The 16,518-nt window shown below is 42.3% G+C and overlaps 1 protein-coding gene across 1 annotated transcript in view; it reads right to left on the bottom strand.

Moving 5' to 3' along the window:
* The window catches only part of Frs2 (fibroblast growth factor receptor substrate 2), an 89,711-nt gene that overhangs the window by 35,104 nt on the left and 38,089 nt on the right, over positions 1-16,518 (bottom strand). The window contains exon 2 of the mRNA XM_059245128.1: positions 6,872-6,965. The gene's annotated coding sequence lies outside the window, so the exon portion shown is untranslated. The remainder of the gene's footprint in view (positions 1-6,871; positions 6,966-16,518) is intronic.

Raw genomic sequence — 16,518 nt, 5'->3', positions numbered from 1 at the left:
TGGTAGAGCATTTGCCTAATATGCATGAAGCCCTAGACTAAGACAGACTTAATTACGTGGCTCAGGTTGGAACTCACTATGTAGTCCAGGCTGCCTCAAACTCCTGATCCTTTTGCGACTAGAGTGCTGGGATTGGAGGCATATGCATCATCATGCCCAGCAATTCTTTTTTTAAAGGTTTGCTTGATTGTTTGTTTAGAGACAGGGTCTCTAACTGTGCCTGGTCTAGAATTCACTATATAGGCCAGGCTGGCCTTGAACTCACACATGTCTAAGACATACCTCTATAAGCAATGGTTCAAGACTAGACAGCCCAGTGCAATAAAGCAAAGCATACAAAATAAAACTCTCGTTATTGTAGACATTATTATAGGAATTTGGGAAGAACTGTTTGGAAAATCAAACAATACATGTTTCAAGTCTGCATCTCCATGTATGTCTTACTTACAGTATGAGCAACAGTGCTCATGTAGTCTGAAAAGGGGTCTGAGAACTGAAGCCTGAGGATGGGTCTTTCTCACTGTGACTGAGTGGCTGTTTCTTTATGACATAGTCTGCATCTGTAAAGAAGCCCTGGGTCCCTTGGAGCTGCAGTCAGTACAGGTGGAAATCACCCGACTAAGCTCTCGGAACTGAAATCCAATTCTCCAGTCTTCTGGAATCAAGCGCTGTAACTAACTGTAGGCTGTCGCCCCAGCTCCCTTTAAGTCACTGCATTTTCTACTATCTGCAGATGCTTCAGAGGATGAGCAATGTGCTAAGATCTCACAGGGCTGGGGAAACGGCTCAGTGGATAAAGTGTTTGCTACACAAGGAGAAGAAGACCTGAGTTCAGATCCCAGCACCAACTCACACAGCTGGGAGCGGGGGCATGTGCCTATAACCACAGCACTGGGAAAACACACAGAAAGATTCCTGGGACTTGCTGGCCAGCCAGCCTATACATGTCCAGTGAAAGACTGTCTCAAACACAGATATACCCAAAAGAAAGATCTCCGTAGCTGGGCAAAGTGGTACACACTTGTAATCTTAACTCTCAGAAAACTGAGGCTGGAGTCATGAGTTTGAGGCCACCTCCAGACTACAAAGTAAGATCCAATCTCAAAAAAGAAAAGTAAAAAACAAGTAAACAAACAACAATCAAAAACAAAAATATGATCTTCCTTGGAAAGAGTAATAACAGAGCTAGGGAGGGGAAGGGGACAACCAAGGCAGGCACTGTAGGGAAAGCCTGACGTCCGTGTGGCCTGCTCAGGAGGCTAAGGTTGGAGGATTGTTCTTAGACTAGTGAAAGCGGGGAGGAGGCTTTCCAAATAATTCTGATTAAAGTGTCAAGTCAAAGAAATACACACAACTGCAAAGAACACATCATTAAACTGGGAACTTATCAACACTGTGTTCATGACTAAAAAGGCTGCGATGGAATAAGTAAACATTTATGTCAAATACTTTTTAAATATTGGATATAATGACTGTTTATATCATCAAGTAAAAGAAATTCACTCTTATTTCATTAAACATCAAAGTAGCGCGCGCGCGCGCACACACGCGCACGCGCGCGCACACACACACACACACACACACACACACACACACACACCCGCCCCCATACACACACAGACATTTTCCTTCTGGACTCTAAGTCTCTGGCTCACATGAACACAAGATGGTTAAACACACAGCAGCATGGGCTCTCAGCCCTGTGTTTCTACATGCTGCGCACACAGCACTCTGTGAGCATGGGATCAGGAGGAATGGCGCCCAATCACACCACATTCCTCCCCTCAGCTCACACAGCAAGAACTTGCCCTCTCAGCGGCATTCTTCTCGACACAGCCACGGTCACCTTAGCAACCCTCTGCTCCCAATATGGACAGCTGGTCCATTTAAAGTCAGGCCTCCTTGGCAAGCAAAGTGCTCGTTCTTCAAACTGCGGGGAGGAGAGGTTTCCTTTCAGTACACATTGCAGGGCCTGATTCATCGTGATCAGCACTTTTGTTCTGTGGTAGCAATTTGTAGAGTTTCAACCTACTCTGAGTTTGGGGTTTTGTTTTTGTTTTTTAAATCTAAAAGCAAGTAACTAAAACAGCAAAATCCAGCTAAATCATATGGGACTCTATGAGTGGAACAGGAAACAGAAAAGTTATAAAACAATTGTACTCTTGTCACAATGTAAAGCTTTTGAGTTTCAAGAATAAAGTCTAGCTTCAGTTAAATTTAATGGTAACCCACGAGGCCTTGATACACAAGGAAAGAAGATCTGAGTCAGACGGCCCTCACTTTTCATTATCATAGTCCATCTCTGACCCTCAGACACCAAGCTTGCAGAAAGCACTTTCCTACAAGCGAGGGACTCTGGGGTGGATCTCCAGCACCACCAAATTGCTAAACTTCAAGTTCCAAATGCACCTAATTAATGGACTATCAATCTCTATTTTTAGTCTACTACCTACATGGGCAATTTCTTAATCCTTCCAAATGCTCAACTAAAACCAAGTAATAAGCATATCTGAAGACCTTATTAGACCGACACAGATAACATGAGCTACTCAAAACCAATCTGATATCTCTGCTGTACCTGGGACCGAACCAAATCAAGCCTTTCAGAATAAAAGAGACAGTTCTATAACCCAATACATGATTTTCATACTATGAATAAATAGAGAAAACTGTGACACTGAAATATATTCAAATTGCTCATTACTATAACCCACAAAGGCATTTTATGTCCTACCCAACAAAACTAGACATCTAACCTCCAAAGAAAGTAAACCAGAATACTCTAAACTAAAAGTCTGTGATATTTGTGATAAATTAGAAACATTTATGAAATATTTTTTTATAGCAGCAGTAGATCCTATTAATTTAATAAATGCTACTTTAGTGAAACTCAAAAAATAAGTATACTAAATAAAAAATAAAATCAATTGGGGCTGGAGAGATGGCTCAGCAGTTAAGAGAACTTAACTGTTCTTCCAAAGGATTCGGGTTTGATTTTCAGTACCCACATGGTGACCCACAACCATCTATAATTCCAGTTCCAGAAGATTCAGTGCTGACTTCAGGCCTCTATGGGCACTCAGTACACAGACATACATGTAGATAAAACATTCATACACACAAATTTTTAAAAAGTAAAAAATTTAAAAACATGACATAACTACTACCTAAATTATTCACTGACTACATTTTTTTTAACTGTATACATGTCTTTTAAACTTTCAGACTATGAGGTTCTTGTTAGGTGGCTGACAAGATGGCTGAGTGGGTACAGGGACCTGCTACCAAGCCTGACCACTTGATTTTGAGGAAGAAGAGAACCAACTTTCCCAAGTTGTCCTCTGACCGAGCTACCCGTGCACCACGGAATCTGCGTACACACTGCGCGTGCACACACAAATGTAAACAAAAACAACAACAACAAAGAAACTCTTCTTTAAAGACTTACCCTAGTTACTTCTATCTTCCTCATGCAGCAGAACATCAACTGACAGGGAAGTAGAAAGACCCCACATCCGTCTTTCTAAATCTGACTACCATTTGTAAACTAGAACTACTATGTTCTACATATGCAGTATGCCAAGTGAGAATCATGAAATTAGTATGCATATATATAAAAGACTCAAAAACAAAAGATACTCAAAAAAGAAAGATGCTACTTGTTCAGTTCTGAGTTGTACCTTTTAAGAGTGGTGCAATATTTGACAATCTATGAAATGTGAAAATCATTATCAGATTCAACAGTTTCTAGTCTTCTCACCAAATCTTTTTTGTTTTGTTTTGGGTTTTTTTTTTGTTGTTGTTGTTTTGTTTTTTTGAGACAAGGTTTGTGTATGTAGCTCTGGAGTCTGTCCTGGAACTCACTCTGTAGACTAGGCTGGCCTTGAACTCATAGAGATCCGCCTGCCTCTGCCTTCTGAGTGCTGGGACTAAAGGGGTGTGCCACCACCATCCAGCCTCACCAAATCTTTTATAAATACTTAATTATTGACATTAAAAAAACAAAACCCTACTTTCAGAAAGCTTCAACCTCGGCTTTGTTTTCACAGACATGTGCACTCTTTCCTTTCCTGCTACAGTCTGAATTCTACCCGGACAAAATTCAGGCCCAGAGATTCAAAGGCCAGCTTGATAGGAGGGCGGGGGCGGGGGTGCTTCTAAGCAGTGATTAGGTCATGCAGCTCCTGTTGTGAAAGGGATTCAGGCTCTCAGAAGAATCTTCATATTGGCCTTTCTTCTTCTACCCCGTCCATCACAGGACAGTGCATTCCTCCTCTCTGCAGGAAGCAGCAATCAGACAAGGAACCTGCCAGCATACTGATTTTAGAATTCTAGGCTTGCACAATGGTGAGAAATTAGTTTCTGTCAGTCTGTGGTATGTTATTACAGCAATACAAAGAAAGATACTTCCTCTATTCCTTTCCACCATGTATTGGTTCCCTAACCCCTAATTAAGCCTCTGGGACCCTAACTTCAGATTAAGAACCTGCCCTCCTAACAAGTACCTTTAGCGCCTTCTAAGCAAGTTTGGTTCCCAGCACCTGCATCAAGCGGCTCACAACCACTTTTAACTCCAGAGATTGGAGGCTTCTATGGTCACTATACTCATGTGCACAAGCCCGTACATATATACAAAGTAAATCAATCAATCAATAAGGATTAGGCAGAGAGTAGGAGAATACTGGACGTCATCTTGTGGCCTCCACACATGCATACAAGTCCACAAACACAGATACTCATACTTTCACACAGACAACATGTGCGCACACACACACACACACACTACATATTTTTTAGAAACCTATGTTATAAACAAAATAATATGTACAACAAACACTAAAAATAGAATGGTTCTTTAAATGAACTAGTTAGTGATGATGGAACAAACTAAAGATTTTATTATCATATCAATATTCCTGAATTTAAGTAAAATGCTGAAATGTTCAGACATTCGGCCTCTTATAGGTTCACAAAAATTTAAACAAAATATACCATGTAAAAGTTAACATTTCAACTAGTTTTTAAAATGTATAATCATTTTTTAAGATTGCCACAGTCCCTTTACTACATTTAACTACACAGCAGAGTGATATTGTATCTATGATATAAGAAAAATGTACTAAGTTTTCTACACTAAATATAAAAATACCGGGTGCTGGAGAGGAGGTTCAGTCAGTGAAGTGCTTGTCATGCAAACAGAGGACCTGAGATGGAGCCCTAGAAGCCATATGAGAAAAAACTGGGTAGAGTAACACGCGTTTGTAACCCTAGCACTATGGAGACGGAATCAGGCAAGATCCCCAAGGCTCTCTGGCCAGCCAGCCTCATCTATTTGGCAAGTTCCAAGCAAGTGAGAGACCTTGTCTCCAAAGAAAAAAGTGGTTGGTGCCTGAGAAATGAGAGCTGAGGCTGTCCTTTGGCCTCTACATACAGAGACATGCACCTGCACACATGCACACACACAAACGCAAAATAAAAACACTGGAATTTAGGCATAGCTCAGTAATAGGAGCATGCCTACCACATACGAGGCCTTGGGTTCAATCCCTAGTATCATTAAATAAATACAAATTTAAAATCAATCTCTCTCTCTCTCTCTCTCTCTCTCTCTCTCTCTCTCTCTCTCTCACACACACACACACACACACACACACACACACACACACAATCTACCACTCTATAGTTAGGAACCCTAAAAGTATCGTACACCATCGTCATTATGTATCTACTGTACATTATATTAATGTAGATTTAAATTTCACTTTCCAAAAGAAAATGACAAAGGAGGACAGATTTAAGGTTAGTGCGATTAAATCTTCTGAAATTTCTACTTTTGCTTTAAGCACAAAAAGAAGATTCTGAATTCCTACCGAAGTACCTTCTCAATGCCTTGAAGATGTGAACATGCTGTGTGTATCCTAAGTCCTTCTTAACATCCTGGAAGCAGGAGGGACGACAGGGCAGGAGACGCCGGTGAGGAGAGCATGCGCTTCTGACCCCAGCACCTGTGCTGTGAGGAGAGCATGTGCTTCTGACCCCAGCACCTGTCCCCTGAGGAGAGCATGTGCTTCTGACCCCAGCACCTGTGCTGTGAGGAGAGCATGCGCTTCTGACCCCAGCACCTGTCCCCTGAGGAGAGCATGCGCTTCTGACCCCAGCACCTGTGCCGTGAGGAGAGCATGCGCTTCTGACCCCAGCACCTGTCCCCTGAGGAGAGCATGCGCTTCTGACCCCAGCACCTGTGCCGTGAGGAGAGCATGCGCTTCTGACCCCAGCACCTGTGCCGTGAGGAGAGCATGCGCTTCTGACCCCAGCACCTGTGCTGTGAGGAGAGCATGCGCTTCTGATCTCAGCACTTGTGCTGTGAGTCACAAGCCCCTGAGGCCAAATAACAGTCTTGGTACTCTGCTCTTCCCTTCTCTTCCTCAGCTAGTGGGTCCCATTATTTTAACCTTTCTTCCTTTTATTATTTTATTTTTAAAATTTTATTTATTTTTTTGTTTGTTTGTTTATTTGGTTTTTTGAGACAGGGTTTCTCTGTGTAGCCCTGGCTGTCTCAGAACTCACTCTGTAGACCAGGCTTCCTTTGAACTCACAGAGATCTGCCTGCATCTGCCTCCCAAGTGCTGGGAATAAAGTCGTACACCATCACTGCCTGGCTTCAATACATTTTCTAAAGCTGTAATTCAATAATACTACCTATATGTTTCTTTCAAGAAAACATAGCAGGCACATTTTCTAGAACCATATGCTAGAATGTGTACTACACAGTAAAAACAGAAATTCAGTGTGACTCTTATTGCCCACATTCTTATTAATTAATTAAGCGTAGAGAACTGTTAGGATGAAAGAGAGAGACTTGGTCACTTACTAATCTGGAGGAACGTTATGCTGCATCTTACTTCATGACATGTGGATTATTTCCTCACCGTTACATCTGGGCATTCACTTCTTGATGACCATTTCTGAAATAAAGTACAGTTATTGAGAATGTGATTCATGTATTATAAAACCATAAACTCTTTAAGAACAATTAACTACATTATCATGACCAGTAAGGACTATTAACAAAGTTCTTAAGCAAACTCCTAATAGAAAACATTAGCAGGGCTAAGAGTTATGTAAGATTTAAAAACATACTGTCCTACAGGACCAGAATGTTTCAGTCCTCAACACCTTTGTTCCTGCTGGGCCTTAGAGATTTTGATTGTGATTTATAAACTGGAACAAAAAAAGATACACACAGGAAACCATAAAATGGCACGTTTTGAACCCCATGAAGCAAGTGCCCACTCACTGTTTATTTATCCATTACACCTAAAATGAAAACCCAAGAAAGGGATTCTGTCCATCTTATTTATTGACTTTAGGCACCTGAAACAATGGCTATTGTGCCAATGAGTGCTCTATACATGTTTACTCAAAGAACGAATAAACTGATTATTGGTTAACTCCAACTGATGGAATATATGGTGATTTGAATGAAAACAGCCCCCACAGGGCCATGCGAGCCATGCACAAGGGAATCAGGACCATGCTGAGCCAGCCCTGCTCTTTGTGGGCCCTGGAATAGCTGGCCCCACCCCTCATCATGGGCCGGGGAGAGCTGACCCTGAGAAAGTTGACATAGGTGAGCTAGCTCCACCCCTTTTCTGTGAGAAGTGGCCCCAGCGGCCTGGACTGACCAGCTCAACTACCATCCAGGCCCACTGGGGTTGGCCAAGCCTAACATCTACCCCATCTAGGACCTCTGGAGCTCATAAAGGGACTGGTCCTGTGGAATAATAACTGTAGGATCTCCATGAGGAGTTTTGGTGAGGAGTGATGATGGTGTACCAGAAACCAGAGGCCTTGAACCAGACCAATGACACACTGCACTGAACATTTGCAAATAAAGCTGATTGGACAAAAGGGTACACTGTGTGACACACTGCAGCTCCCAATGCCACCAGGGCAAATGAAGAGATGGTGAAGAGGCAGGAATGATGGAGGAGGGAAGAGGGTTTGATTGATTGACTGACTGATTTTCATTGGTGGGGGCAATGCAAGGGAGAGTGGAAAAGATGGAAGGACGGGGAGGTGAGCAGAATTTAGGGTGCATGATGTAAAATTCCTAAAGATCCAATAAAGAAATTATGTTTAAAAAAAAGAAAAGAAGGGGGCTGGAGAGATGGCTCAGAGGTTAAGATCACCGGCTGTTCTTCCAGAGGTCCTGAGTTCAATTCCCAGCAACCACATGGTGGCTCACAACTAAGAATAATGAAATCTGGCGCCCTCTTCTGGCCTGCAGTCATACACACAGGCAGAACATTGTATACACAGTAAATAAATAAATGTTTAAAAAAAAAGAAAAGAAAAGAAAAGAAAATGGCCCCCACAGACTCAAAGGAGTGGGTGTAGCATTATTATTGGAGGTGTGGCTTTGTTGGAGTAGGTGTAGCATTGTTGGAGCAAGTGTGTCACAGGAGGCAGGCTCCTAAGGTTTCAGAAGCTCAAGCCAGGCCCAGTGTCGTCACTCTCTCTTCCTGCTGCCCACCAAACCAGCTGTAGAACTCCCAGCTACCTCTCCAGCACCATGTCTGCCTGCATGCCCCCATGCTTCCTGTCATGATGACAATGGACTGAACCTCTGAACTGTAAGCCAGCTTCTATTAAACGTTTTCCTTTATAAGAGTTGCCATGGACGTGGTGTCTCTTCACAACAATAGAAACACTAAGCCAAAATGCTTAAATCTCAAACACCATTTCTCCCACAGAAACGCCACTAATGCCAACTACATCATCATCTTTTCCTCAATACACAAAAAACATAAAAGACAACAAAGACATATTCCCAATCACAGAACTAGAACAAAAGCCTAGGCCACCTTGGAGCTTGACCAACTTCACCTTTGGTAAATATTCCAAGCAGAAGAGCTGAATATATGATTTTGCCAAGTACCAGGCAGGGGGTGGGCAGGTATTTTTTATTAAACATTCATGCTCTTTAAGGTATTGTAGAAACCATTAGGCATACAAGTCTTCTGTAGGGAGTGAAAAGCTGCCACTCTTACAGATTGCAAAAATAACCCAAATTCTGGCAGTTCCCTACGTCTCATGCTATAATTGAATGATAATTGACAAAATGCTATTTGTGGCTGGTTGTAGTGGTGAGGCAGAGGCAGGTAATCTCTGTGAATACAAGGCCAGACTGGTCTACAAAATGAGTTCCAGGACAGCCAGGACTGTTCACAAAGAAACCCTGTCCCAAAAAACCTAAAAAAAGATTCTTATGTTCCTAACTTCAAAAAAGTAGTGAAGATGTATCTCCCACACTGTTTTTCTTACTGTTTTGTTTCCAAATACCCGGTACCAAACTCCACAAGGAGCAGTTCAGATTTTAATCAAATGAGTACCATTAGAACAATTCCCAAGAGCAATGACATTCCCTTCCTCCTGCTTCTTTAAGCACTTCTGTTTGTGATTATAAAGTTCCAAGTCTGTTCAGGGAAAGTTCAACTACTTCAAATTTACGTGTTATCTTTAGGCATCGTGGCCACTGGAAAGAATCAAAAGAGCACACTAACTCTTAACATGACTAAATGAGATGCAACACTGTAAGGAACTTCATTTCTTTTTTTTTCTTTAAATAAACAAACTCCTCCTGGGCTGAGGCCTGCTCTGCTTTTTGAGTATCACATGGCTGGCAAACCTCGGGTTTAACCAAGATTAGCCAGGGGACAGAAGAAGCACCAAGTATGACTCAGTGATCACATTTAACAGTCCCTCAAGACCAGACCAAACACATCCACCCTCTAGGACTGTCCCAAACTACTGCCAACCAACATTTCATCTGAACAATCTATTTTCACTTCAAGTTCACAAACCTATTATCATATAACCCAAGATGGGGAAAGAACTCCAGAACCCCAGAACCCCAGTCAGCAGGGGCTGATTCAAGAGCAGAACCAGGAAGCTGGAAGTAATAGCCGACTTGGGGGAAGGAGGCAGGGAGAACCCTTGACTATTTAAAACAAAAAGCCTTGTCATCTAGAAATCAGATTAGTAAATTCAACTCTCTGAAGGATGAGTGACGGGACCAGCAAATAGGTAAGCAGGCAAAGGTACTTGTCAGCCTGACACCTGTGTTTACCCTCGTGGACCCACGCCGTGGACAGAGAATGGACTCCTCAGCGCTGTCCTCTGACCTCCCCATGAACATGTGTGTGCTCAGAGTCACACATACGATGTAAATGTAATTTAAAACCTTAAAGACTTTCAATAACTTGGTCTTGCTATACTAATGCCCTCAATTATTTGGAGAAAATGAAAATTCCTTGAAAGAAATTATCACTATGACTAAAAAAAATATGTCTTTCAACATTAATACATCTTTGCACAGAGGAGATATGCAAGAACTACCAATTTTAAAGTTGCCAAACGACTAAATGTAAATGCTAATTTTCAAAATATTTTTGTCCTGGATTGTCAACAAAAACTAACACTTAAAACATCCCCTCAGAATCTCAAGTCATTGTAGGGATGATGGAGGTGAAGGGAAGGACAGAGAGGACACATTCTCACAGTAATGACTATAAATAATACAACCTGATTTAAAAGGAAAAAACTCAGGATTTTAGCGTTCTTCAGCAAAACATGTTCAAAAATATAATTAAAATCAAATGAAGATAATGGAATGACCTGTGTGGTTTCAATTCAATACTTGAGGCATCATTAGTAGTGTTTGCTTTTAGATCTGGCTTCAAAGGGATTGGATGGCACGTGAAGTGTACAAGGTCTCTTGAAAGTTATATATACAATCTTTGTAATCAGTAATTGGTCTTTCTTCCTATGTATGCTCATAAAATTAATAAATGTCCTATTTTTAAAATTTTGTTTTATATAGACTTCCTGGCCACATTCTAGGCCACTATACAAAATGTTTTTTTTTTAATGTGTTGTAGTAGAATATTTTAAGGTGTGTTACTTTTGTTTATGTTGCATTTGTGTAACTCTGTGAAGCTGTGTTACTGTACCTGTCTAAAACACCTGATGGTCTAATAAAGAACTGAACAGCCAATAGCGAGGCAGGAGAAAGGATAGGTGGGGCTGGCAGGCAGAGAGACTATAGAGGAGAAAACTGGGAGGAGAGATCTAAGATGAGCAGCCAGAAGAGGAGGACTCCAGGGGCCAGCCACCCAGCTACACAACCAGCCACAGAATAAGAAACAAAGAAAGGTATTTAGGAATAGAAATGGAAAAGCCCAGAGGCAAAAGGTAGTCGAGATAATTTAAGTTAAGAAAAGCTGGCTAGAAAAAAAGCCAAGCTAAGGCCGGGCATTCATAATTAAGAATAAGCCTCCCTGTGTGATTTATTTGGGAGCTGGGTGGCGAACTCCCCGCAAAAGAGTAAAAAGCCCCAACAACAATGTATTATTATTATTTTATTTGTTTTGTTTTTCAAGATAGGGTTTCTCTGTATAGCCCTGGCTGTCCTGGAACTCGCTTTGTAGACCAGGCTGGCCTCCAACTCACAGAGATCCGCCTGCCTCTGCCTCTGCCTCCCAAGCGCTGGGATTAAAGGCGTGCACCACCACTGCCCAGCTACAAAATGTATTTTTAGACAGAAAATATTATTACATTTCCCACTGTGATCTATTTAGAATAAAGGTAGAAACTTGCCAAGTTCTCTTCTAAATCTTCAACATCACACACAAAAGATGTATACAAATCTAAATTAGCATCACTAGAATTGTGACTTTATTTTTTCATAAACTTAAATGCAATGCCTAAAATATTCACTATGCAGAAAGGCTTGGCCTCAAAATAGGCTTACTTTTATACTCTCCAGGGAAGTTACCTGGAGACCAAAATACTCAGTTTTTACACATGTCTTACAGACTGTCACCTTACTCCATTAACTTTTCATTGCATTTTAAAATCAATTAATTGAGACAGGGTCTCCCTATGTAGGCCTCACTGGCTTGGAATCTGTCATGATCAGATTGTCCTTAAACTCAAAGAGATCCACCTGCCTCTGCCCTCTAGGTGCTAGAATTAAAGGTGTGTGCCACCATGCCTGGAGAGCGTTTGTTTATTTGTTTTTCAAGAGTTTTATTTAGCTCACCATTTTGAAGACTGAAAGTCTGAACAGCATGGAGCTGGTTCTGGTGAGGATCTCCAGGGAAACATCACAACAAAGAAAAAAAGATCACATGGCACTGGACACTGGAAGACAGGGAGTGGCCAATCCTGCTCTTTCAGCACAGCTCTTAGGAGCGCTGCCCAGGGTCCCACATTCTAAAGACAACGATTGCCAGGACTTACTTATCTTGCATTAAAAGTTCCACCACCTCCACATAGCACCACACTGATGAGAACCAGCCTCCCAACCTGTGGATCCCTGAGCACACACAAACCAGAGCACAAGCTACACCTGCAATACTATATCTTTAAAGTCCCTAGAGTTATTACAGCTGTAGGACATTACCCAGAAATTCATTGATCTCCCTATCATATACCTACTTCATTATATATCAATGACCTGCTTAATAGTGTATCTTTAAATGACACACAGGAGGGGGCCGAAGAGATAACTCAGCAGTTAAGAGCACTGGCTACTGCTCTTGCACAGGACTTGGCTTCCTGTCCAAGCACCCACATGGTGGCTCACAGACATCCATAACTCCAGTGCCAGGGAATCTGACACATTCTTCTGACTTCAGTGGGCACCAGGCACACACGTGGTACACCAAAATACATGCAGGCAAACCATCTATACACATAAAATATAAAGTGTCACACAAGAAAAAGAAATGTTAGGAAGAGTAAAAAGGACAAACTCCATAAAATGGTAATCATCAGAAATACCAGAACAGATTTTGGGAGTGGCAAGAAAAAAGAAAAACAAACAACAACATCTACAAAAACCTACTAAATCACTTCAGATTTTATAGCTAGTTACTAAGAAGTAAGGAAGTATCGCCAGGTGGTGGCACACACCTTTAATCCCAGCTCTTGGGAGGCAGAGCCAGGCGGATCTCTGTGAGTTCAGGCCAGCCTGGTCTACAGAGTGAGATCCAGGACAGGCACCAAAACTACACAGAGAAACCCTGTCTTGAAAAACCAAAAAGTAAAGAAGTATTAAATTTCACATGACAAAGGTTATTTTTCCCCAGGATTACCCAGTCCAACATACATTTAGAACACACACACACACACACACACACACACACACACACACACACACACACACAGAGAGAGAGAGAGAGAGAGAGAGAGAGAGAGAGAGAGAGAGAGAGAGAGAGAGAAAGTCTGATTTATAAATCAGAACAGTCGTGCCACTAAAGAATTTAAAATTAATTCATTAGGGACCAGAGGGCCGACTCTGTAGTTAAGAGCACTTGCTGCTCCTGCAGAGGCCCCAGGCTTGGCTCTCCACTCCCACACCAGATGGTTCACAACTACCTGCAACTCCAGTTCCACGGGATCTGACACCCTCTGCTGGCCGTCAGACACATTAAAATAAATCTTTAAAGAAGAAAATTCAACTTTTTAAAAACAAACAGGATGATTTCATGACTCTGAGTATGATAACATGTATGTTAAGGAAGTTAGAAATGATTTGTGTATGTTTTAGGAAATATAGAGTTCTAAATAACTCAGGTGAGCCATTGACTTTACCATTAGCTAATGCCTCTAAAGATAAGAAATGGCATTTATCAACACAACACCTGATTTTCAACTTGGTTGTTTAACAAAAGGAGTAAAGATTATTTGAAAATTGCTGGTTTAATACAAGGGGTATAATCTTAAAAACTCAACGATGTAATCCTAATAACATGTATACAAAAATCCATTGTATACAGCTTACACTGCACCCAAAACAAAAATTTTATAAAGAACTAACAGTTCTCAATTGAAAATGTATAGCCTTAAAAAGAGCAGAGGGCGACAGGACAAAAGCACAGTGTACTCAGTATAGATGTTAATCCTAAAAAAAAAGCTCTTTTTAACTTCATGGGCACTTGCCTTACATCAGCATTTCTCTAACACCCAGCCCATATTTACGGAAGTCCACAAGTGTTATGCAGAAAAGCACACTCCAAGCACTCAGTTTCCCAAGGATCAGCCTGGCTATTTCATGGCAAGGGCACACATATTAGGAAGCGCTGTTTGGTAGCCAGAGTGAGCTGCAGCAGGGCAGACCTGGACTAAAGCGACAGTTGGTGAGTGAGTGCCGGGGCCTCTGAAGACACTCAAGCTTCACTGGCACTGCAGGGACTTACTCGGGAAAGCACTGACTCAAACTGATCAAAATGAATAAGTAAAGCCAGGCCACAGAATGCCACTGTCTTTCAACCTGACAACAGACGGAACAAAGTCTTTTAAACTTCACTCCCTGCAGGCCAGCATGAGAGTGCCCCTCTCTCTGGTGAGCTGCTCTCTGTCTGTGTGCTTGTGTGGTGTGAGCACGTCTCTTCCTTAGTCCCTCTCCTTCATGGACAGCTGTCTCTTTCTGACTCAGTAACTCAAGTTCAAGCCCAGATTTTCAGAAAGAAAACATCAGATTACAGATTGGACCAAAGTATTTGAAAACTGTCACAAAATGAGCCAAAGAGGCAGAAATTAGGCCGGGAAAGACAATGGCCAAGCGCTTGTCTACCATGCACCTTGTCTGATACATGTACCACAAAACCAAACCAAAGGTTAATTCTTCAAACACAAACTCAAATGTAAAGTGACTAACTAAAGTCAGACCTGGTGGTGCACTGGCAGCCCAGCCCTCCAGGAAGTGAGGAGGACTGGGAAGTCAAGACCAGCCTGGGTTACATACGGAGTCCTAGCACAGTCTGGACTGCACAGGTAGGACTTCATCATAAACACAGTCAAAGTTCTCTTCTTTTTCTTCTATTTGCATTGTATTCTGCCTGCATGTATAAGGGTGTCAGATCTTGGAGTTACAGTTTTTAGCTGCCATGTAGGTGCTGGAAATTGAACCCGGGTCCTCTGGAAGAGCAGTCAGTGCTCTTAACCACTGAGTCATCTCTCCAGCCCCTAAAGCCACGAATTTTCAAATTTAAAACTCATAAGCCCACGTGCCATACATAAGACACAAGACTTTAATTACCTTAAAGGACTCTGTCCAGACTTAAAAGAATTTATTTGAAGCATGGAGTTTATTAAAGTTTTTTTAAAAATGTACTTATTTTTTATTTTATGTGTAGGAGTGTTTTGCCAGCCTGTGTGTATGTGAGTGTGCCACAGAAGAGGGTGTCACGTTTCCTGGAACTGGAATTTCAGATGGTTGTGAGCTGCCCTGTGGGTGCTGGGAATCAAAGCCAGGCCTTCTGCAAGAGCAGCCGGTGTGCTCTTAAGTGCTGAGCCATCTCTCCAGCCCCCGTTTTATTGATTTTGACATGTGTGTATGTGCGTGCCTGTGTGGGGGTATACACATGAGCACAGGTGCCCGTGGATGCCAGGAGTCATACCCCTCAGGAACTGGAGTCACAGGTGGTTATCAAAAGACTGAACTCCGTCCTCTGGAAGTGTGCGCGCTCTCAAGCGCCCAGCCATCTCTTCAGTCCTCCAGGGAGGCAATTCCAACTTTAAGCAAGTTGGTTACAATAAAGGTGTTCAACAAGAAAAGACACAGACACACCTGAGACTGTGGGTGTAAACTTCTCACTGGAAAGTGCCCAGCCTCACAGATTTTGAGCTAAATAGACCAGGGGGGAAAGGAAAAGGCGCTTAGCACACTGGTTACAAACACAGGCTTTGGACTCACACCTTTGAATGTATGTATGTCCAACTCTGTTGTGACTAACTGTATGATCTTGGGCAAGTCACTTTCTCTCAGCTCGTCTCCTCTAAAGTGATGAGTTAACGCTGCTGTTGTGTGAGAGTGGCATTGGGATAATGCTTATAAAACACTTAGCCTTGCTGGGCGGTGGTGGCGCACGCCTTTAATCTCAGCACTCGGGAGGCAGAGGCAGGTGGATCTCTGTGAGTTCGAGGCCAGCCTGGGCTACCAAGTGAGTTCCAGGAAAGGCGCAAAGCTACACAGAGAAACCCTGTCTCAAAAAAACAAAAAACAAAAAACAAAAAACAAAAAACAAAAAAAAAAAACACTTAGCCTGGCACCTGGCACCGAGTGAGGACTCAACAGCAGCAGAGCATCAGGAACCATTCTTCCTGTCTGCTAAAACATTCCCTGTATAATTATTTTAAAAGATCAAACACTTTCCCACTTTGAGAATTTGACCCACCTGATGATCTCAGAAAGCTCCATGTTGCCCCACATTTTATCACACGTGCATCTAATGCAGACTGGAGGGCCCAAGTGAACAAGAGAGTAGAGAGGAGGAACTTGTTCTCACACTAACGCTGGCACAATTGCGTCAAGGTCAAGTCTGGGGCAGAGGTGGCAGCATTTAGCAGTCCACAGCCAGCAGTGTCACTGGGACAGGCCGTGGCGTCTGTCTGTCTCTGTAGCTGCCACTGCATCCTCACAGGGTCTTGCGCAGTGTGACTCTGGCA

This window comes from Peromyscus eremicus, chromosome 18 (genome assembly GCF_949786415.1).
Source record: "Peromyscus eremicus chromosome 18, PerEre_H2_v1, whole genome shotgun sequence".
NCBI lineage: Eukaryota > Metazoa > Chordata > Mammalia > Rodentia > Cricetidae > Peromyscus > Peromyscus eremicus.
This window is presented reverse-complemented; position numbering and strand designations above follow the sequence as displayed.